General features: G+C 32.1%; 1 protein-coding gene and 2 non-coding genes across 7 annotated transcripts in view; 1 reads left to right on the top strand and 2 right to left on the bottom strand.

Annotated features, from left to right (window-relative positions):
* The window catches only part of LOC106645306 (serine/threonine-protein kinase DCLK1), a 491,248-nt gene that overhangs the window by 153,821 nt on the left and 317,227 nt on the right, over window positions 1–20,200 (top strand). The window lies entirely within an intron of this gene.
* On the bottom strand, window positions 3,892–3,964 carry TRNAS-GGA (transfer RNA serine (anticodon GGA)). The gene has a single exon. It is a non-coding gene; the product is annotated as a tRNA-Ser (tRNA).
* On the bottom strand, window positions 7,328–7,400 carry TRNAS-GGA (transfer RNA serine (anticodon GGA)). Its single transcript has one exon. It is a non-coding gene; the product is annotated as a tRNA-Ser (tRNA).

A 20,200-nucleotide genomic window follows, 5' to 3' on the forward strand; every position in this document is an offset into this window, starting at 1 on the left:
TGTTTTATAATTGTTTAAACTTTAGCCTTGTTATAGTTTCCTAGGTGCGTAGAATAAAGACTGTGCAGTACAAATAAAACAAACAGAGAAGTAGTGTCTGTCGGAGGGAAGGATACTTACATCGTGCAAATGGGTACTCTCTATCTACTTTTTTATCTGAGTACGATAATGGTCAGTGTTGAAGTTCCATTATATCTAGCCAAGAAAAAACCCACAATATGAAGAGGGAATGATAATGCATTTATATGTATTCAACCATTTTATGGATTTTTAAAATTTAGAATGATATTCAACGCTTAAAATATTTTTATTAATCAGCTTAAAGAGGCTTGGGCGATTTTGAATTAAATGCTGGCTAGGTCCGAAATTCAGAGATTATATAGATAAAGTTTGCTAAATTTTTTTAGGAAAACAAAATAGGTAGGTCAACACATTTATTTTTGAGAAAATCGCTTGTGAAAATTCGTCATTTTAACACGCAACCTTACGGAACCCGAAATTCAATAGACTACCGTACCGCAACAAAAAGCTGTGGGCCCACACATTAAATTGGTACATGTACTTGAAAGTATAACGAATCTATTATTTAAAAAAAAGAATAGGATCAACACGTTAAATTTTGAGAAAATAGCGAGGAAAACATCGAACATGAGAATTGTTTTGTTCAGGTACTGTAAGTGCGCATGCGCTGCACATTCATAAACATACAAGCATGAAAATTTAGGTCTAACACAAGTATAGGTATATAATAGCAGATGAGAGCAAGAGAGTACAGTGTTGTCAGCTTTATCGTGGCAGGGCCGTCATCTTTACACAAGGTACCTCGGAAATCTAATAAATTTTTTAATATCGATTTTCCCAATGACTTTTCCGCGTATTATTGCATTTTTGTTCACACATGTGTATATTTAAAATAATTATAAAAAAAATATTACAAAGAATGATTTGTATGACTAGTACCCCACAATAGATACGACACCAAACGCCCAAGCCTCCTTAATGATGTTTTTGTTACTCTTATGTTTCTTAATATTTATTTATTGTGCCTGTAAACTATAATAACCTTAATGTATACGATTAAACTATAATTAATAGTAACCATAGTAAATTGAAAGGGCTTTCATAGTGTTGTACATAACTAAAGCCAAGTTTGATAATAGTAAGTATTTTGAATAATGAATAGCACATTAAATAAAAAGCAATTTTTGCTACACCTTAAGCATTCTCATAATATTATATTGTACTGTTCAAAAATGTATAGACTTGTTATAAGTCTACTAATCTAAAAATGATGCTATTTCCCATTGAACCGCCACATTTAAAAAACAATCATCATAATAATTATTTCAGTACGTCATACTCTTGCTGTTGCACGATTTTGTTCCTAATCCTTTTAATATTCCTGCAATTACATCGGATAGTTTTGAAATATGACAACGTAAAGAGCAGACAATATTAATCTAACAGCATTAACGTTTGACAGCAGTACAATTGCAGACGTTCTTGCGCACGCATGGCAGTCTCAACTCCTTAAGACGACGTCGACGATGACGACAACAACAACGATGAAGATGATAGCAGATTCTTAAATGGTCATTTTTTGGCTTTGTGAATATTAAAAAAAAGTCAACATCCGATCTTTATGAAATTCGGTATATGTGTTAAGTCCTACCAACTAATATTGTTTTAATATTATTATATCAACATAAAATTAAAAATTTTTTACAAAATGGCCAACGTAGCATTCTGAAAACTATTCAGAGCAGAACAAAACTGATAATTTGACTTTCTTTTAACTTTTCGTTGCATCTTTCATGTTTTTCGTGCATTACGCAAGCAAAGAAACGATTTGTGTATTTGCAATTTTTTTAACTGCCTGGCTGACTTTAGACTAGCCTTCAAACTTAAAATATTTTTTAACGCTATTATTTAGCAAACAAAATTTTAAAACCCAAGTTGTAAATTTTTCTGATTTTTGGCCTGGAATGGGCTACCTATATCCGACAATAATGATAAATGCTAACAATGTATAACTTACTGTATTTTTATCTGGAATTTCGTAATCATTTTAAAAAACAAAGAAACAAATAAACTTTTTAATTAATCAAGCAGCAGTTTTGAACGTGTTAAGATAAATTTTTGCTACATATTTCAATCATCTAAATAAATTGAATGTAGTTTAAATGTTTTTTTTTTTTACTTTTTCAATTTATTTTTTAATTTAAAATTAAAGGAATATAAAAACTTCTTTCTTGTACAAAAAAAATTGCTAAGAAATTATTTCATGACACGTAGAAGCCGACAGGTCAATAAAAAGACAGATTAATTTTTAGATATACAGTCAGTAGAACTTCGATTTGTCTCGGACCCTATTGCGAAATTATGGCATGAGGTACTATTCTACTATTCTATACTACATACTACCCATACGTACACTCAGTTGAACTGTCATATGTCCCAGACCATAGTATAGAATAGTACCTCTGGTTTATGTGCGTGTGCGTGTATGTGTGCGCGCGCGTGTGTATAACAGCCCCAGCTTCCAACAGTCCTCTTATAGAAGAATGGAAAATTCGATAAATTGCTCCGTTATTTTAACCCAATACAATTATAAAATAATGCCTCAATTATCCTTCCACTGGCTTTTCACCGACTTGCTCCCCTAGATACTCCCACTAGTGCTTTATTTCATTAATCGGTTATAAGAAACACACTTGAAATACTACTAAAACATAATAAAAGTGTTAATTGCAGTTTTTTTTCATCTACATATCCCCACCACCCAGGAGGCAAATATATGGCCCTAATACATACTGATAAAAAAGAAATAATGAAAAATTATCGTAAGTTACTTTTTTTATTATTTTTTATTTCTTATAACTTAGTATGTTAGTTGGTTTTGATAGAATTTTTTACTAGTACGCACTTAGTTCTTAGTACGTTAGTATTAATTTTCTTTATGTACATTATTTTACACTTATGTAAAATTCTAATTTGCGACATGTAATTACATGATTTCATAACATGTATTGATTTGAGTCTTATATAGACATTACATTAAAGTAACTGTGAAAGGTTTGCCCTATAAATATAGCTCATGTCTGAGAGCCGTTATAAAGACTTTTAATAAACCACGAAGAGGCAGCACTCTCACTTTTTCTGTTTTATGAGAAAAATAATAAAAAATTCATGCTATCATTTATATACGTCACGTAAGTACATTGTTGATAAGTTTTTTTTCTAATCAAAATAGTACCTCTGTCTTCTCCCTGAAATAAAATAACAGGCAGACCAAAAATTATAAAAAAAAGAGAGATCCCACTATTCTTAGTGATAAAAACCGAATATAAGGGTTTAAATAATTGTAATTTTAATTTAATTTTAATTAAGGATTAAAATAATAAAATAATTTTAATTAAAAGCAATTAATATAGCATTTGACAGAATAACAAAATGTTTTATGGCTCACTCTATTGAAACGCTGTTACTAAGAAGTTGACTTTTAAATTTTTAAAGATATCAGAAGTTATTTTCTGCTGAAGGTACATTAAAAATTATATAAAAAGTATAAAAAACTATTTCTTTTTTTTCAAATAAAAAAAGTGTCTAAGTAGGCGCTGTGGGCTCAAATCCTACTCCAGAATTTTTATGGCTTAAAACACCTAAAAGCCAAATAAAGTGTATTATTTTTTTTGCGCCATAGAATCTATAAGTCGTTAAGAGCAATCTGGAAATTCTTGCAGTTACTCCGAAACTTGTATATGCACATCAATCACGAAATAAGGAATTGATAATCGATCACTTGAGGACCAATAAGTAGACGTAACTATATTTCAATATTGAATTTTCAAAAAAATTTATTAAGAAATATGTAAGAATGAGAAAAATATCTTCCCCGAGTGCGAATCAAACCCACAACCTCCTGTTTTCCAGACAGTTGCTCTACCACTTGAGCTACCGAGGAGTCGTACGTTCACACGCACCGTAGATTTAAATAAGTTCTCATTATTAATTTGTGAGCTGTTTTACCTCAAGCTTGTTTTGAAATAGGTATTTTGGAAAATAATTGTAATGTTTGTTGATAAGTTGGAAATTTAATATTTCTTTCAAAGATATACAAGCAATTTTTATGACATTATAAATCTCTTGGAGTCATATTTAAAAACACTGCCCTTAGTAAAACGCAATTATTTGAAGAAAAAAGGGAAAAAATTAAGCCAGATACAGATGCGTAAACTAGACGTAACAACAACAAAAAATGAGGTTTGAAAGAGTCACTTTTGATAACGGGAACTGGGTCAGAGTGATTAAAAGATTTTAGACCTTTTTAATAAACAAATGCATTTTTTTCAACAATTTGGAATATTTTTTTCTGAAAAAATTAAAGTTGTTACATGACAACAAAATATACATCCACACTAAGTTTCAAGACTGTAAGATGATTATTAATGAAATAAAAACTTTATACAATTTTTTACTTTTTCGGTACTGTATTGTCATTATTGATTTTTTAAGTTTCTTAGAGTACTTTACAAAAGTTTAATTAAAGAGTGGTTCAGTTTTTTTATTCCAACCGTATATAAAATTGCAAGTTAATGTTTTTCAACTTTACAGGGCGCATATTTACTCTCGTCAAATAATTTTCATAATTTTCGTATCATTTCATTATCAAATGTATGACAAAGTTTTACCGATTACTGTTTAATAATTTTAAGCAACTTACAATTAATAGAAAAGCAAAGTGGCCATAGATGCCGGGTTATAATCATCAAAATAATTATTTCAGTACGTCATACTCTTGCTGTTGCACGATTTTGTTCCTAATCCTTTTAATATTCCTGCAATTACATCGGATAGTTTTGAAATATGACAACGTAAAGAGCAGACAATATTAATCTAACAGCATTAACGTTTGACAGCAGTACAATTGCAGACGTTCTTGCGCACGCATGGCAGTCTCAACTCCTTAAGACGACGTCGACGATGACGACAACAACAACGATGAAGATGATAGCAGATTCTTAAATGGTCATTTTTTGGCTTTGTGAATATTAAAAAAAAGTCAACATCCGATCTTTATGAAATTCGGTATATGTGTTAAGTCCTACCAACTAATATTGTTTTAATATTATTATATCAACATAAAATTAAAAATTTTTTACAAAATGGCCAACGTAGCATTCTGAAAACTATTCAGAGCAGAACAAAACTGATAATTTGACTTTCTTTTAACTTTTCGTTGCATCTTTCATGTTTTTCGTGCATTACGCAAGCAAAGAAACGATTTGTGTATTTGCAATTTTTTTAACTGCCTGGCTGACTTTAGACTAGCCTTCAAACTTAAAATATTTTTTAACGCTATTATTTAGCAAACAAAATTTTAAAACCCAAGTTGTAAATTTTTCTGATTTTTGGCCTGGAATGGGCTACCTATATCCGACAATAATGATAAATGCTAACAATGTATAACTTACTGTATTTTTATCTGGAATTTCGTAATCATTTTAAAAAACAAAGAAACAAATAAACTTTTTAATTAATCAAGCAGCAGTTTTGAACGTGTTAAGATAAATTTTTGCTACATATTTCAATCATCTAAATAAATTGAATGTAGTTTAAATGTTTTTTTTTTTTACTTTTTCAATTTATTTTTTAATTTAAAATTAAAGGAATATAAAAACTTCTTTCTTGTACAAAAAAAATTGCTAAGAAATTATTTCATGACACGTAGAAGCCGACAGGTCAATAAAAAGACAGATTAATTTTTAGATATACAGTCAGTAGAACTTCGATTTGTCTCGGACCCTATTGCGAAATTATGGCATGAGGTACTATTCTACTATTCTATACTACATACTACCCATACGTACACTCAGTTGAACTGTCATATGTCCCAGACCATAGTATAGAATAGTACCTCTGGTTTATGTGCGTGTGCGTGTATGTGTGCGCGCGCGTGTGTATAACAGCCCCAGCTTCCAACAGTCCTCTTATAGAAGAATGGAAAATTCGATAAATTGCTCCGTTATTTTAACCCAATACAATTATAAAATAATGCCTCAATTATCCTTCCACTGGCTTTTCACCGACTTGCTCCCCTAGATACTCCCACTAGTGCTTTATTTCATTAATCGGTTATAAGAAACACACTTGAAATACTACTAAAACATAATAAAAGTGTTAATTGCAGTTTTTTTTCATCTACATATCCCCACCACCCAGGAGGCAAATATATGGCCCTAATACATACTGATAAAAAAGAAATAATGAAAAATTATCGTAAGTTACTTTTTTTATTATTTTTTATTTCTTATAACTTAGTATGTTAGTTGGTTTTGATAGAATTTTTTACTAGTACGCACTTAGTTCTTAGTACGTTAGTATTAATTTTCTTTATGTACATTATTTTACACTTATGTAAAATTCTAATTTGCGACATGTAATTACATGATTTCATAACATGTATTGATTTGAGTCTTATATAGACATTACATTAAAGTAACTGTGAAAGGTTTGCCCTATAAATATAGCTCATGTCTGAGAGCCGTTATAAAGACTTTTAATAAACCACGAAGAGGCAGCACTCTCACTTTTTCTGTTTTATGAGAAAAATAATAAAAAATTCATGCTATCATTTATATACGTCACGTAAGTACATTGTTGATAAGTTTTTTTTCTAATCAAAATAGTACCTCTGTCTTCTCCCTGAAATAAAATAACAGGCAGACCAAAAATTATAAAAAAAAGAGAGATCCCACTATTCTTAGTGATAAAAACCGAATATAAGGGTTTAAATAATTGTAATTTTAATTTAATTTTAATTAAGGATTAAAATAATAAAATAATTTTAATTAAAAGCAATTAATATAGCATTTGACAGAATAACAAAATGTTTTATGGCTCACTCTATTGAAACGCTGTTACTAAGAAGTTGACTTTTAAATTTTTAAAGATATCAGAAGTTATTTTCTGCTGAAGGTACATTAAAAATTATATAAAAAGTATAAAAAACTATTTCTTTTTTTTCAAATAAAAAAAGTGTCTAAGTAGGCGCTGTGGGCTCAAATCCTACTCCAGAATTTTTATGGCTTAAAACACCTAAAAGCCAAATAAAGTGTATTATTTTTTTTGCGCCATAGAATCTATAAGTCGTTAAGAGCAATCTGGAAATTCTTGCAGTTACTCCGAAACTTGTATATGCACATCAATCACGAAATAAGGAATTGATAATCGATCACTTGAGGACCAATAAGTAGACGTAACTATATTTCAATATTGAATTTTCAAAAAAATTTATTAAGAAATATGTAAGAATGAGAAAAATATCTTCCCCGAGTGCGAATCAAACCCACAACCTCCTGTTTTCCAGACAGTTGCTCTACCACTTGAGCTACCGAGGAGTCGTACGTTCACACGCACCGTAGATTTAAATAAGTTCTCATTATTAATTTGTGAGCTGTTTTACCTCAAGCTTGTTTTGAAATAGGTATTTTGGAAAATAATTGTAATGTTTGTTGATAAGTTGGAAATTTAATATTTCTTTCAAAGATATACAAGCAATTTTTATGACATTATAAATCTCTTGGAGTCATATTTAAAAACACTGCCCTTAGTAAAACGCAATTATTTGAAGAAAAAAGGGAAAAAATTAAGCCAGATACAGATGCGTAAACTAGACGTAACAACAACAAAAAATGAGGTTTGAAAGAGTCACTTTTGATAACGGGAACTGGGTCAGAGTGATTAAAAGATTTTAGACCTTTTTAATAAACAAATGCATTTTTTTCAACAATTTGGAATATTTTTTTCTGAAAAAATTAAAGTTGTTACATGACAACAAAATATACATCCACACTAAGTTTCAAGACTGTAAGATGATTATTAATGAAATAAAAACTTTATACAATTTTTTACTTTTTCGGTACTGTATTGTCATTATTGATTTTTTAAGTTTCTTAGAGTACTTTACAAAAGTTTAATTAAAGAGTGGTTCAGTTTTTTTATTCCAACCGTATATAAAATTGCAAGTTAATGTTTTTCAACTTTACAGGGCGCATATTTACTCTCGTCAAATAATTTTCATAATTTTCGTATCATTTCATTATCAAATGTATGACAAAGTTTTACCGATTACTGTTTAATAATTTTAAGCAACTTACAATTAATAGAAAAGCAAAGTGGCCATAGATGCCGGGTTATAATAATGACATGAAAAATGTCATAAGTGACTGATGTTATTTCTCATATTGATCATATATATGTATGGGACAAAACGCGTCAACCGGATCACTGGTGCCCTCAAAATTCTATTTTACCATCAAACACTGTTGTGGTCTTAAATTGAAAGTTAACAACTATATTTCATTTTGCCGTGTGCGCTTTTTAAAAAATCCTAAATGGTGGATCAGTATCGCGGGACTATTTATGTGAGCGACCATGACTAATTGATTCCATAATTACTTAAGTGCTTAAATCATCGTAACATTCAGAACAAGACATCTTTTTAACATTTGCTTTATTTTTAAGTACAAATATAAGCTAATTCTAATTTTCGTGAGCAGAAGTATGTTCATAACCTCAAAAAACTGTAAAAAAATTGATTTTTTTGGATAATAGTAAAAATACTTGAAAATGCTGATGTACGGCTGATTACTGATAATTATTCGTTGTTTTATGCGAATACGTCCTGCTCTGTATGCATGTACACACCAGCATACCCCTTATCTCAAAAAAATCCGAAAAAATTAGTCTTATGTAGTTTATAGTCACTAAGAGATCTTTAGAAGTGTAGAATAAATTCATTTGAACGTTTTACAAATCTAAGAATACAAGTGTCACCTATCTATGCCCAAGAACCCAGTTTTGTATCTTTAATCTCAAGAAAATTCTTTGTAAATAAGTTTTACATAACATACGGTTACTTGGGGCAACAAAAAATTATGTCATAAGATTAAAAGCTCATATTTTCCAGTGCTTGAAAAAAAATTATTCTGTTTGTATTTAATCACTAAAAATTTATTTCTCATTCATTTATCATGGTTCAGAATTTACTTATTTACAACAAAAGTCATATGGCTTATAACTAGAAGCATGGTAAAATTATTTTTAATATATCATTAATTACTTACCTTTCATTCTAAGACTCTTTTAAATGTATGATGCTAGTGCTAAATAATAGTTTGTCTCTCTTAATTATGTAGTTATTTGAGGTAAGGAATATGCTGGTGTGTACATGCATACAGAGCAGGACATATTTGCGCGAAACAATAAATACTCATTAGTACTAAGCCACACATCATGATTTTCAAACATTTTCAGCTACTATAAGACAAAAAAATCGATTTTTCTACAGTTTTTTGAAGTTATGGACGTACTAACTTCTGCTCACAAAGAGAAAAAGTAGCTTATATTTGTACCTAGAAATAAAGCAGATAATAAACAAATGTCTTTTTCTAAATGTTATGATGATTTAAGCACTTAAATAATTATGAAATCGATGAGTCATGGTGGCTTACACAAATTGTTGCCACCATACTGATCCACCATTTTAGATTTTGCAAAAAACTCACACGGCAAAATAAAGTATACTTGTTAACCTTCAATTTAAGACCACAAAAGTGTTTAAGGTAAAATAGAATTTTAGGGGCACCAGTGATCCATTTGACGCGTTTTTTCCCATAAATATATTAAATTTATTAATGTTTAATTAGTTGATTAATATACAAATAATATAAATATAAATAAAGGAATGATTTTTATGTATTACAAATATTTCATATTTAATATTTTTTTTAAACAAATAGATATTTAATCATTACTAATTTGAATTTTTAAGATATTCATATACAATTATGTGTATTCTAAATAAATAAATATTTAAGAATTGATAAATTTATATTTATATCTATATACTATTTAACGTGAAAACATGAAATCAGATTGGAAAAAAATTATTTAAATAGGAAATTTATTTAAATCTATTAAAATAACTAAAATTTAATTTTTGAAATTATGTATGATTAATAAAATAATTTTAATAATAATGGTAATAATAATAATAATTATTATTATTATTATTATTATAAAATTAATAATTTTAAATTTTATGTATTAAAATTTAAAATTTTAATGAAAAATTCAAATATTAATGAATTACGTAGATATAAAATTCATAAAATAAATTTACTAAATAAATTTAACTAATAAATCATAAATTCCTCTTACAAGATATGTCGTCAATGTCTCCGTATAAAATATTCCTAGGTAGTCAACGTCGGGGTAGGATTCTATCTGAAAAGATTTATGTAATAAAGAAATTGTAAAGTATTTACTGCAAAAAATTAATTATCCCTTGTACAAGGTATGCCATCAATGTCTTCGTACAAAATATTCCCAGGTAGTCAACGTTGGGGTAGAATTCTATCTGAAAATATTTATTAAATAAAAATTTTCTCAAGTATATACTGCGAAAAATTGATCATTTCTCTTACAAGGTATGTCGTTAATGTCTCCGTATTAAATATCCCCAGGTAGTCAACGTCGGGGTAGGATTCTATCTGGAAATATTTATTTAATAAAGAAATTGTAAAATTTATACTGCAAAAAATTGATTATTTCTCTTACAAGGTATGTCGTCAATGTCTTCGTATAAAATATTACCAGGTAGTTAACGTTGGGGTAGGATTCTATCTGGAAATATTTATTCAATTAAGAAATTGAAAAGGATATCAATCATTTTTTTAAAAAAAGATAAATTTAAGATAAATTTACTAATTTAATAATTAAATTTATAATTATAATTAAAATATATTAAATTATTTTACTAATAAAAATAATTTAATAAATTATCAATAAAATTGCAATGTCATTTATAAAATTTATATTCAATAAATATATTTGAAACTTTAATGGTTTTAAGTTAAATTCAACTTAAAATTTTTAATAATTTCATAAATAAAGATAAATGTTTATATTAATAAAAATATTAAATTAAAATTATTAACATTGAATTTCAATAAAAATAATTTATTTTAAGTGCTTATATATTTTAATACATCACATATGAAAGGGAGGAAGGCCTTTTTTAATTATAATTCTTATTATTCAAAATAACAGTATTTCTATATTAAAAAAATTTAAATTAATTACACACAGTGACGAGAATAAAAGTAAGTAAAAATTAAAGGATGAAATTAAAAAATGATTTATTACAATTTTTATTTTTAGTTGATTAAATTCATACATAGATAAAATAAAATATAATTAATTTAATTTTTATATCTTTTTATATTAAAAAAAAATATTTAGAAAAAAAATTAAAAAATTAGAAAAAAAATTACAGGAATAGAAAAATAAAGATAATAATATCTGAAAATTTACTGAAAAGCCTGATAAGGATTATTTTGATATAATAACACATTTAATTATTAATTAATAAATTTTTTTAATAAACGAAACCAAAGTAGAGGAGCATTATTGTTAATAAATTTATTGAAATATTAATTTGAATTAATAATGTAGCTAATTGAAGCAAATGAATTGTAAAATTATTGATAAATTTTATTTAATTATTATTGTATATAAAATTGTTTTATACGTTAAAAATTTTGAAATTTAAAAAAATAATTTATTCTATTTTATACATTTATTTAGATATAAAGATATTTTAATTTCTAATTTATTATATGAATACTAAATATTTATATCCTTAGATTTTAATGATTAAAAAATGATTTATAAAAATTTTCAATTTAATACTTAACTTAATTATTAGATAATTTAATAAATGCATGAGGATTATCACAATTTTAAGTCAAAATTAAAATCAAATTCATTAGATTTTTTTATTTATTTTACAAAATGAAGCTCCTTTAATATATTCTATATATAAGCCTAACATTAAAATAAAAAAAACAAAATTAACTAATAAAATTAAATAATAAAAATTTAAAAGATTTATAAATAAAAATGGTAAAACAATTGCAATTTTAATATAAAAAATTGAAAAAATAATTAAGATTAAATGAAATTGTAGAAAGAAAAAAAATCGATTATTAAAAATTGAATCAAAACGACATTCGAATCTTTATATTTTTTCACGTTCTTTAAATATTTTTTTTGACAAAATAAAATCTAATCTTAATATAAGTATAGTAATTAATATGATCAAAAATAAAAATAAAATTTTTTTTATTGTTTACATTAAAATTTAACCTTTTTAATTGAAAATTAAATATACTTAATTATATTATGTGAAGTAATTTAATAAGATTAAAATAAACTAAAACATATAAAAATAATTAAACTACATCAACAAAATGTCAATATTATGCAGCAGCTTCAAATCCAAAATGATAAATACTTAAAAAATTTCTAATATGTATTCGAAAAAAAATTAACTAATGAAAAAATTGTTCCCACTTAAACATTAAATCCTTGAAATCCTGTAGATATAAAAAAAATTGATCCATGAACTGAATCTCTAAAAGTAAAATAAGCAGATGTATACTCTTTTAATTAAAGTAAAGAAAAAATTAATCCTCAAAAAACAGTTATTAATTATCTTAATTTTCTTTCTTTAAAATATATATTAATTAATGAAGAATGACACTATGTAATTGAGATTCCTGAAGATAAAAGAAAAATTGTATTTAATAAAGAAATTCTGTAAGGATTAAATATAACAATATTTTTAGATGGTCACTTTTTTCCAATTTTAGTTCTTTGAGATAGAAATATCTGAAAATAACATTAAAAAATTCTAATAAAGTAAAAAATTTCAGAAATAATAAATAAAATTATTCCTAATTTTAACCCTCTTCGCACTTTAAGTGTATAATAACCTTGATATATTCTTTCTTGAATTACATCTCGTCATCATTGATATGAGATACTAACAGATAAAATTAAACTTAAAAGAATTAATTTGTATTTTACAAAGTTAAATCAATAAATACATCTAATTAATGAATAAAAAATTTTAAAAGATATTAAAATAGGTTAAGGGCTTAAAGTAACTAAATGAAAAGGTTGAAATATTATTTTTTTCATCATTTGATTCTCTTCTGTAGAGGACTCTCAATACTAAAAATACGTAAGCTTGAATTATTGAAACATTTTATTCTAAAATAATTAATAATCTTTGTCTCATTAATATGATAATTAATAATATTATCCTTAATGAAGAACCAGTTAAGGAAACTAAAGTTATTATAAATGTCCTGCAATTATATTAGCACGTAACCGAACTCCTAATGTTCCAAATCGAATAATATTTCTTAAAGACTCTACAATTACTATAAAAGGCATTTAAATATTTGGTGTTACTCGAGGGACTAAATGAATAAATAAATGATGAGTATCTTTAATTCACCCAAATAACATAAAAAATAACCATTATCTTAATGATAATGATATTCTTATTACCAAGTGTCTTGATCTAGTAAAAATATGAGGAAATATTCTTATAAAATTATTAGATAAAATTATCATAAATAATCTAATTAGAATTAATAAATTTATAAAATTCGATTTTTTATTTAATAATATTTTAAATTCACTGATTAAAATATTTATTACATTATTTAAAATTTAATGTATTCGCAAAGGAACGAATCAATAAATCATAGGAATAAATAAGAAAATACAAATTCTTCTTATCCAATTTATTGAATAATTTACAGATCAAGAAGGTTCAAAAATTAAAAATAAATTGTTTATCATTTATTGAATAAAATAATTTTAGAATAATTTTTATTATGACTTTTTATAACATCAAAATTAATAATATTGAAAATAACAATTGTTAATAATATAAATGAAACTTAACAATATAAATTTAATGATAATCATATTATAGGTCTTATTTGCGGAATTTAAAATTATTAAATTAATTACTTAAATATTCATTATTTAAATTTTTATAAATTTATATTAGAAATAAACTAAATTTTTATTTATTCGATATCTTAATTTTAAAGAAAAGATTTTTTAAATCATCAATAGTATATATTACTTTAAGTGAAATATTAATTAGTATTAATTAATTTTATAAGATTTTTGAATGTATTTGATTCTAACACAATAGCTATAAATCTATAATTAACCCCACAAATTTCTGAGCATTGCCTATAAATTAATCCTGGTCGATTTAATGTAATTCTAATTCAATTCAAACGTCCTGGAATTGCATCGACTTTTATTGCTAATCTCAGAACAGTAAATGGATAAATTACATGTATTGATCTAACTATACATCGTAAATTTAAATTTATTAGAACTACTAGTAAATTATCAACATCTAATAATCCAAAATTGAAATTTTTGATGTAAGAAATTATAAAAAAATCAAATACTAAATCTTTAAAATCTGAGTATTTATATGATCAATATCATTGATGTCCTAAAACTTTAATTGATAAATATAGGTTAAAGATTTCATCTTTTAAATATGAAATTTTGATAATTGAATTGCTAAAAAAAGTTATAATAATTTCAATTAAATGACCTTCAAATATATATTTATTAAAAAATTTATTTAATGATATAAAAATTATTTATACATACATAATTAAAATTATAATTATTACAATAACAATTATTGCATGATCATGAAATATAATTAAATTTTCTATAATAAAAGAAATAGAATCTTGAATTATTATATTTGCTCATGAAGAAATTTATAAAAAAATTAATCAAATTTATTTATTTCTTAAAATAAAATAATTTATATAAATAAATCGTCAATTTATTGCACTAATCTGTCGTATTGGAAATTTAATTTAATTAAACAGAAATTTTTGGAATTTCATAAAAAATTAAACTTAACGTATTCTCATAAATCTTCCTTAAATAATAAAAAAAAATATTAAAGTTCTTATTAATGAAATTCATGATCCAATTGAAAAAACTGTATCGCAACATATAAGGAGTCAGGGTAATTTCTGTACAGTTGTTGCATTCCTCTTAACCCTAGAAAATGTTGAGGGAAAAAAGTTATATTAACTCCTAAAAATATTTTAAAAAATTGGATTTTCAATATTGATTTTTTTAATAATATCGCAAATCTTATTGAATATCAATAAATAAATCTTCCAAAAATAGCAAATACAGCTCCTATAGATAGTACATAATAAAAATTAGCTGTTACTTAAAAAGTATCATGTAAAACAATATTAATAGAAGAATTCGAAAGTATAATTCCTGTTAAACCCCCTAGAGTAAATAAAAAATAAATCCTAATAATCATAAATTTGTAATATTTAATTTAAGTTTCATTCCATTTAAAGATGCTAATCATCTAAAAATTTTAATTCCAGTTGGAATAGCAATAATTATAGTTGCAGAGGTAAAATATGCTCATGTATCAACATCTATCTCAAAAGTAAATATTTGGACCTAGCTGAGGAGCTATCCTTAGTTGAGGAGGCCGGAGGAGTTTGCAGGGCGAGAAATGATGACTCGCCTGTGTAATTACAAGAATAGGAACCTTTATTAGTCTCAATGTACAAACAACTATTGTGTTGCTGACTAGGAGCGCGTGTGTCTCGTGTAGAGGATTGTGCGTTACTAGCGAGACCACGCTCATATGCCACACTTAGGTGGCTGAGAGAATCGTAGTAGTCGGAGTGAGCGGTGGTGGCAGCACTGCACGGTGGTGCTGCTGCGAAGACTTGACGTGGGACTAGCTGTTGCTTGCGTCGATTTCGTTTGTTCCCCGTGTCTTTGGACGGTGAGGCCACATCCACTCTCCCTCCAGTGTAGCTTGCAGGAGGCGAGCTGAACGATACCGTCTTTTTTTGGGTGGCTCATACAGGCGGTGAAAGCTGCGTGGACGATGAGGGTGGTGTAGGCCGTTTCGCAGGATTTGACTGGGCTGGAGGTGGCGAAACTATAGGTGCCGGTCGCATGTTGAACTCTGGCGCCGTTGGTCGTAGTGAAGAGGCGGGTATAGCCGGGGTAGGCGTCTGATTAGGCGTCACCTCGGTACCGGCTGCGTTGGATGGTGAGTCGGCTACTTTCATGTAGGCTGATTTTAGAGCGTCGGTGGAGACGGTGAGATGTCTGCCATTAACATTGACTACATATGTTCGGTCGTCTACTCGCCTGATGACCTGGTGAGGACCCGTGTATGGTGCCTGCAAAGGTTTCCGGATGGAGTCCACGCGTTTAAAGACGTGAGAGCACGTCCTGAGATCTTTGTGGAAAAACGGTGCGTTTTTCGCTGTGTGTCTGGAAGCTGGTGTTGCCTTCATCCACTGAGTCAGGCTCCGGAGTTTCTCATCGGAGGTCGTTGAGCATGCGTCTGGATGACTTTGAGTTGTAAAAAACTCTCCTGGTACCCGAAGCGTAGTGCCATACAGCATCTCGGCTGGAGATGCTTGCAGGTCTTTTTTGTAAGAGGTGCGTAAGCCAAGCAGGACCAGTGGCAGTGTCTGAGACCATGGCTGATCTGGTCGGCACATAAGGGCTGCTTTGATTGTCCGGTGGTTGCGTTCAATCATCCCGTTCGATTGGGGATGGTACGGAGTCGTTTGGATCCTGGAGATACCCAGGAGTTTTGCAAGCTCGGTGAACAATGCTGACTCAAATTGAGCACCTTGGTCGGTAGTGAGGGTGAGTGGGGTTCCGTAAAGGGAAATCCACCTGTCGATGAGGGCTCTGACCACTGTTGTTGCTTGCTGGTCAGGGATAGGAATTGCTTCTGGCCATCTAGTGAAACGATCTATGATGGTCAGGCAGTACTGGAACCCCTGGAACTGACAGATGGGTAATTTGATGAGGTCGATATGGAGGTGTTCGAAGCGAGCTTCTGGCTCCTCGAAGTTCCCCAATGCTGACCGATTATGCCGATGCACCTTAGCACGTTGATAGGCTTCACAGGTTTGCGCCCAACAAGTGATCTCCTTTCGCATCCCGGGCCAGACAAACTTGGAAGCGACGAGACGCGTCGTGGCCTTGACACTTGGGTGAGAGAGATTGTGAAGAATCTCGAATGCCTTGCGACGCAGGGCTGTAGGCAGATAAGGCCTTACTTATCCTATGGAAGTGTCGCAGAAGACGTTGTGGCCGTCGACGGGAAAACTCTGCAGGACCAGTCTGGTGTTTTCCTCCAGGTGCTGCAGCTCTTCGTCTGTGGCTTGGGCTATGGTGATGGTCTCTGCATCCAATTCCGTGGGCATAGAGACAGTAAAAATTCGAGAAAGTGCATCGGCGACTGGGTTGTCTTCTCCCTTCACGTAAACGAGGTTGGCGTTGCGTTGAAGAATGAAGTCCATGTGGCGCGCCTGTCTAGGTGAGGCCTCGTCAGAAGGCTGTTTGGCTGCGTAAATGAGGGGCTTGTGGTCTGTGTAGACCGTAAAGTCCCTACCCTCCAGGATACGCTTGAAGTCCTTAATGGCTGAGTAGATGGCGAGGAGCTCACGGTCGTAGACGCTGTAACGTCTCTCAGTACTGGTGAGCTTCCTCGAAAAGAAGGCTAGGGACTTTCAGTTGCCATCATCATCCTGTTGTTCTAGGGCTGCTCCAATAGCGGAGTCCGATGCATCGGTGCGTAGAGCCAAAGGAGCGCCAGCACGAAGGAAGGACGACATCGTGGCATCAACGATGGCGAGTTTGCTTGCCGTGAAAGCGGCGTCTGCTTGCGGAGTTCACGTGAGGTCGGCCTTCTTCTGCTTGGGCGGTAGCTCCTTTAAGAGATCGTTCAAAAACGCTAGAGTCCTGGCTGCCATAGGCACGCGTCGTCGGTAGTAGTTGAAAAGTCCAAGGAAACGGCGAAGCTCCGTAGAGTTTTCCGGGCGAGGAAAATCGGTGATGGCTTGGATCTTGTGCGGTGGGGGCTTGAAACCGTCCGCCGAAACCAAGAACCCCAGGTAGATTACTTGTTGATGACCTAGCACGCATTTGTCCGGGTTTATGCGCAACTTAGCCGCCCGCAGGACCTCGAACAGCTGTCGCAGATGTATGAAGTGTTGTTCGTGGTTGGCAGGAGTGATAAGGATGTCATCCAGGTAACCTCTTGCGAAAGGCAAGCCTCGGAGAAGATGATCTACAGTGCGTTGGAAAGATTGTGCCGCATTACGTTGACCCATCGAAGACCAGGTGAATTTGTACAACCCAAAAGGCGTGGTGACAGCTGTCTTCGGGATGTCGTCGTCTGCTGTACGGATCTGGTAGAATGCCTTCCTGAGATCTACAACAAAAAAAACGTTGCCCTTGGCTTCCTTGGGCAGGTCCTCGACGATGGGCAGCGGGTAGCGGTCAGGTACGGTGCAAGCGTTGAGGCGCCTATAATCGCCTGTCACACGCCAGCTTCCGTCTTCCTTTGGCACTAGATTTAATGGGCTCGCCCACTGGCTGGACGATGGCCTGATGATATCCTGGTCGAGGAGCCGTTGGAACTCCTTTTTGGCTGCTTCGAAACGCGGACCGGTGAGTCGGCGTGGTCGGTTGAAGACTGGAGGGACAGTTGTGTGAATCTGGTGGTATACCGGCAGATCCGGCAGCTCCGCTGCCGAGCCATCTGCCTTGGTAATATCCTGGAATTCGTCCAGCAGCTGTTGGTAGTGGCGATTAAAATCGCCAGCTGGTACGTTGGAAGTTGTGACGACTGACACACTGAAGTGATGTCGGCAATGTGAAAGCTCTGGACGTCAGTCGAGTGGTTGCATCGACCAGCAGCTTGTTGCGCAGGTCCACCAGAAGGTCGTAGTGGGCCAGGAAGTCTGCGCCGAGGATTGGAGTCTCGACATCTGCCACGGTGAAGGTCCACTTAAAGGCCCGACGGAGGCGTAGATCGAGCTGCAGGTTGTGCGAGCCATAGGTGGCGATCGCCAAAGCGTTGGCTGCAGAAAGTGTGAGGGATCGGCGTTGCAGCTTGGTCTTGACCTGTGACTTGGGAAGCAGGGAGATTACCGAACCTGTTTCGACCAGGAACTTGAGTTTTGATGATCTGTCAAAGATGTGTAGACGGTTTTCCGCGGGCAGTATTATGCCGCCCTCTACCGTCTGGACAGGAGGCGGCCTTACTGGTTTCCTGAGGACTGGGCTGGGTACGAGCAGGGCTTCTTACATCTGCTCGCATCTTCACCGAAGTTAGCGTGGTACCAACACCAGTTGCTGGTGTCTGGACCTCTGCTGCGTGACCTGTTCCTCGACCTAGAGCGTCGTCGATTTTCCCCCTGGGACCGAGGGAGCGAAAGGAGCTGGGCCATGGAGAGACGCATAGCTGCCATCTCCGCGGATAGCGATTCCACCGTAGGTGCTTGAACTGCTGCCACTGCAGGTGGTTTCTGGTGCTGGGTCATCTGCTGGGCCAGTGGAATTTGGTGGTGGACGGCTGCTGTGGTGGGGTAGTCTAGGATGAGCTTGTCTGCCAAAGTGGCCAGCTCGTTGAGAGGCGAGGTCTTCAGGACCCTGATGTGACGGGCGACGGAGGCTGGCAACAAGTCGAGCCACTTGACTCGAATAGCCTCGTCAGAGACTGCCGCTCCCCAGGGTTTTCATGTGACGGAGAAACTGCGACGGCTTTTTGTCGCCAAGCTCGAGTTGTGTGAACAGCTTATGTAGCTGCTGATCCTGTGTATCCGTCAGGCGCTTTAATATCTCCTCTTTTAGATAAACATACTTGCCTGTATTCGGGGGGTTGAGCAAAACATCCTAGATCTCTTGGACTGTCGTGTCATCCAAAGCCGCGACGACGTAGTCGAACTTAGCTGTGTCTGCCCGGATGCCGTTATTGTTGAAGGCCGATTCAACGCGCACAAACCACACCTTGGGGTTCATTTTCCAGAAGGGCGGCAGATGTAGAGACGGCGTTTTTCTTCTGTTACGGGGGTTTGCGGCGTCTTCGTATTCCGATTCATCATCTGTGACTTGTGGAATTTGTTTGCCTGGGTCTTTTTCGCTAGCACCAAGGCCATTTTTGTTGTTGAGGCCTGAGCCCGAGGCGCCGTTTGGCTCTCCGCTGCCTGCGCCTGTCATCATGGAGCGCAGAGCAAGAAAGAAAAACTCGAGACAAGCAGGATTGTCACTGGCACTTGCTGTATCACTTGCACTTAACTGTTGCGAGAGTGAGACGGAGATAACGTATGGGCCTGCACTGTTCGCTTCTTCGAGTTAGTGGGGCACGGACCAAAAGGAAAGACCATTTGATAGACAATGGCTAAGTGACGGTAGCGTGCAAGAAAGACAGAGAGAA

This window comes from Copidosoma floridanum, unplaced genomic scaffold (genome assembly GCF_036245765.1).
Source record: "Copidosoma floridanum isolate Cflo_tuat_1 unplaced genomic scaffold, Cflo_Japanese_pri ptg000004l, whole genome shotgun sequence".
NCBI lineage: Eukaryota > Metazoa > Arthropoda > Insecta > Hymenoptera > Encyrtidae > Copidosoma > Copidosoma floridanum.